Raw genomic sequence first — 5,335 nt, 5'->3', positions numbered from 1 at the left:
ACTTGGTATACATTATAATCATGATATGAAGTTGTGTCTTCCGTAAAGAAATTTGATTCGACAATTTTTGCAAAAGTTATTGCCCTTTACACTTTGTTTATTTGATTTTTGTCCGACAATCTCCTCCTACATTTTTCAACGGATCTCTTTGAAACTTAATAGGCCAAATAATCATGATATGTTGTTGTGTTTGCTTGAATTTTTTTTTTTTGATTCGGCAATTTTTGCAAAAGATTTAGCCCTTTGTTTATTTCAGTATTTGATTTTTGTCCGGCAATCTCCTCCTACATTTTTCAACGGATCTCTTTGAAACTTGGTATACATTATAATCATGATATGAAGTTGTGTCTCCCTTAAAAGAATTGTTGATTTGACAATTTTTCCAAAAGCTATTGCCCTTTGTTCATTTCAATATTTGATTTTTTTGTCCGGAGATCTCCTCCTAAATTTTGTGACAGATTGCTTTGAAACTTAGTGGGCTTAATAATCATGATATGTTGTTGTGTTTGCTTGAAAAGAATTTTGATTCAACGATTTTTGCAAAAGTTATTGCCCTTTGTTCATTTCAGTATTTGAATTTTTTATCCGGAGATTTTCTCCTGCATTTTCATAGCATGTCAGCTAACCACTCTTTGAATGATGTAGATCTTATTTCAATGTAATAAAGTATATAACACTATAAGGCATTCAACGGGCGTATATTGTTCCGCCCCGCGGTACTCTTGTTTTTTAACTGTACTTAATGATTTGTATTCATTTCATAACCAATATTGGATATATATGTATATGCGTTCATATTATTGAGGAAAATATAACAAGGGGAGAAAAAGTCGGAGAGATGTATCAACGTTAAATATTAAGTTACATATATACTACCATAATAATGAAACATTTCTTGATAGTATCTGTTCTACGTCACGAAAAGGATATCAGCTTCACTTCTGGTGCTACGTCCTTTCACTATAAGACACGAGGCCTTGATCAGCAAAGTATTCAACTTAGACTGTCCTTTTGTGCTTACAAATATTTATCTTGTGATGCCTCGCCGATGTGATAGAATATCGTTTATTGTATGAATTCCTTAACTACATGTAAAATGCTTCTTCAAAAATGTACAGTTATCCGCATGTTTCTCATATATGTTGTAGTTGAAGTGCAATAAAAAGAATAAAACAGATTCCAATCAACTGCTTGTTATGTGTTAAATTGTAACAGACTATAGATGACCACGGGTCAACATCTATTGTCCTCTAGTAGCTAGTTACCTGTCCTATAGTAAAGTTGGGAAAGTTGGTTAAGTGAGACGACACCAGCGTGATAATTCGATAGCTACAATATTTATTATGTATATGGTTTTTAAAAGCGCAAAATTTAAATATAATAAAAAAGTTTAATTTATTTTTGACTTCTGAATTTATTGTAGATTGTAAATTGATTTTTATTATATAGTCTATCATTTTAGTATCTCTACTTGCAAACTGTTTTAGATCTTTAGGAGTGGCTTCTAGCATTCATGACAGTGTAAAGCATGTACAAAATGTTGGAAGGTGTGACTGATCTGCATCTTAATGACATACTGTATAACGTGAACATTATTGTAACGGTGGAATGCTCGCGTTTTACGCGTTGAGTAAATCAGCGCAAAGATATCAACACGCGATTAAATATTTTATACTATAGACATAATAATATAGATACAGAACCAGTGTTAACGCGAGCATTTCCACACCGCTATCAATTAAAGGAGGAAACCACGAATATTTCTACACGCGAGAAATACCACTTTAACAGTATATGCCGATAAAGTTTAGCTGATTGTTGTCCTTTCTTTTGGTTTTTGCTATTACGCAAGTTGTTAAATCTAAAAAGGTAAAGGATACTAAATCGATATCTTTATACTGGGATTGAGTAGTGGCGTTAATGTTTCAAAGATAAAATGCAACAGAAATACAATTAATAATTTCCCTTTTTTTTAATTTTGCAAATCACATTTAAAAGGAAATGTAAAACGTGTCAAAAATATAATTAACAAGAAAAGTTAAATCATAAATGAATATTAGTCCTTAGTAATCTCATGCCCCCTGTGTCCGATTTTATATCCTTTTCACCTTATATACCAGGTGTCAACTCATTTATCCTGTGTCATCTCATATATCAGGTGTCATCTCATTTATCCTGTGTCACCTCATATATCAGGTGTCAACTCATTTATCCTGTGTCATCACATATATCAGGTGTCAACTCATTTATCCTGTGTCACCTCATATATCAGGTGTCAACTCATTTATTATGTGTCACCTCATATATCAGGTGGCAACTCATTTATCATGTGTCGCCTCATAGATCAGGTGTCAACTAATTTATCATGTGTCACCTCATATAGCAGGTGTCAACTCATTTATCCTGTGTCACCTCATATATCAGGTGGCAACTAATTTATCCTGTGCCACCTCATATATCATGTGTCAAGTCGTTTGTCCTGTGTCACCTCATAGATCATGTGTCAACTCATTTATCATGTGTCATCTCATTTATCAGGTGTCAACTCATTTATCCTGTGCCACCTCATATATCAGGTGGCAACTCATTTATCCTGTGCCACCTCATAGACCAAGTGCCAACTCATTTATCCTGTGCCACCTCATAGATCACGTGTCAACTCATTTATCATGTGTCATCTCATAGATCAGGTGTCAACTCATTTATCCTGTGTCACCTCATATATCAGGTGGCAACTCATTTATCCTGTGCCACCTCATAGACCAAGTGTCAACTCATTTATCCTGTGCCACCTCATAGATCATGTGTCAACTCATTTATCATGTGTCATCTCATAGATCAGGTGTCAACTCATTTATCCTGTGCCACCTCATATATCAGGTGTCAACTCATTTATCCTGTGTCACCTCATATAGCACGCTTAACTCATTTATCATATGTCATCTCATAGATCAGGTGTCAACTCATTTATCATGTGCCACCTCATATATCAGGTGTCAACTCATTTATCCTGTGTCACCTCATATATCACGCTTAACTCATTTATCATATGTCATCTCATAGATCAGGTGTCAACTCATTTATCATGTGCCACCTCATATATCAGTTGGCAACTCGTTTGGCCTGTGTCACCTTATAGATCAGGTGTCAACTCATTTAACCTGTGCCAACTCATATATCAGGTGTCAACTCATTTATCATGTGCCACCTCATACATCAGGTGTCAACTCAATTATCCTGTACCACCTCATAGATCATGTGTCAACCCATTTATCCTGTGTCACCTCATAGATCAGGTGTCAACTCATTTATCCTGTGTCACCCCATATATCAGGTGGCAACTCATTTATCATGTGACACCTCATATATCAGGTGTCAACTTAATTATCCTGTACCACCTCTTAGATCAGGTGGCAACTCATTTATTATGTACCACCTCATAGATCATGTATCACCTCATATATCAGGTGTCAACTCATTTATCATGTGCCACCTCATATATCAGGTGTCAACTTAATTATCCTGTACCACCTCTTAGATCAGGTGGCAACTCATTTATTATGTGTCGCCCCATATATCAGGTGGCAACTCATTTATCCTGTGTCAACTCATAGATCAGGTGGCAACTCATTTATTATGTACCACCTCATAGATCATGTATCACCTCATATATCAGGTGTCAACTAATTTATCCTGTGCCACCTCATATATCAGGTGTCAACTAATTTATCCTGTGTCACCTCATATAACAGGTGTCAACTCATTTATCCTGTGTCACCTCATATATCAGGTGTCAATTCATTTATCCTGTGTCACCTCATATATTAGGTGTCAACTCATTTATCCTGTGTCCCCTCATATATCAGGTGTCAACTCATTTAGCCTGTGTCACCTCATATATCAGGTGTCAATTCATTTATCCTGTGTCACCTCATATATCAGGTGTCAACTCATTTATCCTGTGTCACCTCATTTATCAGGTGTCAACTCATTTATCATGTGTCACCTCATATATCAGGTGTCCCCTTATACGTATTTCGTGTCAACTTATGATCATTTATCCTGTGTCACCTCATATGTTCCCTTATATGTCATGACATGTGTCAACTGTAATAGCATGTCAACTCATTTATCCTGTGTCACCTCATATAGCATGTGTCAACTCGTTTGTCCCGTGTAACCTCATACATGTATATGTTGTTGTCACCTAATATACCAGGTCACCTCATTATCAGGTCACCTTTTTATCATGCGTCAACTTGTATAACATGCGTCAACTCGTATACCATGCGTCAACTCGTATACCATGCGTCAACTCATATATTGTACATATACTACTCACATTTTGCTAAGGATCACATATATATTTAAATAAAAAAATGAAAATGTTAGAAAGGATATCATATTTTCCTTCCGCACTGTTTTGGGCGAATATGTTAGCCTTCCAAATCGTCCCGTGTGGGTGTGTTCAGTCAACCATAAATGCGAGCGCACGCTTTTCCACGCGTACAACCCTTTCAAAAGCTAAGCTTGGCTAAGTAAGGCGTTGTTAAAATTTAAGGAAATTAATTTCATGAATATTCTTTGCGTGTTGTTGTTTTTATATGGCACAAATACGAAACAAACAACTATTAAATGACGGTGAAATGGATAGGGGCATCGGAATGCTGCAAGCTAGCATGTCCCAACGTCAGGTTGCAGCAGACAATGGTGTGTCTCAAAGTGTGGTGGCAAGAATGTGGAATCGTTTCCAAACTTACGGAAACCCTTCCAGACGTCATGATGGAGGTCGTTCTAGGGCTACAACGAAGCGCCAAGACCAATTTTTGCTCGTACAGACAAGGCGTCACAGGTTCCAGACTGCCACAGCTTAACGAAATGACCTCCTAAATGCTTCTGGTACCCGGGTAGCAACTCAGACAGTTAGGAACTGTCTCGACTTCATCGATAGGCTCGTTAGAGTATGGAGACAACGTGGAAAGAGGTTCCAGGCAGGTAACGTTGTGGAACATGACCGATATGGCGGAGGTTCAGTGATGGTGTGGGGAGGCATAAGCCTTCGTGGGAAAAGTGACCTACATAGTGGTACCGTTACGGCCCGGATTTACTGTGATGAAATCCTTGATGCCTATGTCCCGACGCTGGCGCTATCGGCCCTGACTTCATCATCATGGACGATAATGATTGGCCACACAAAGTAAGGGTGACTGAGCAGTATCTACAGCAAGAGACTATTCAACGAATGGACTGGCAAGCCCGCTCGCCGGATCTTAATCCCATCACGTGGAACATGCTGCAAACAGCTCTCTCTCTCTGCCAGAAATGTTCAGCCAAG

This window comes from Mizuhopecten yessoensis, unplaced genomic scaffold (assembly GCF_002113885.1).
Source record: "Mizuhopecten yessoensis strain PY_sf001 unplaced genomic scaffold, ASM211388v2 scaffold4361, whole genome shotgun sequence".
Classification (NCBI taxonomy): Eukaryota; Metazoa; Mollusca; class Bivalvia; order Pectinida; family Pectinidae; genus Mizuhopecten; species Mizuhopecten yessoensis.
Note: the sequence above shows the minus strand (reverse complement) of the source record.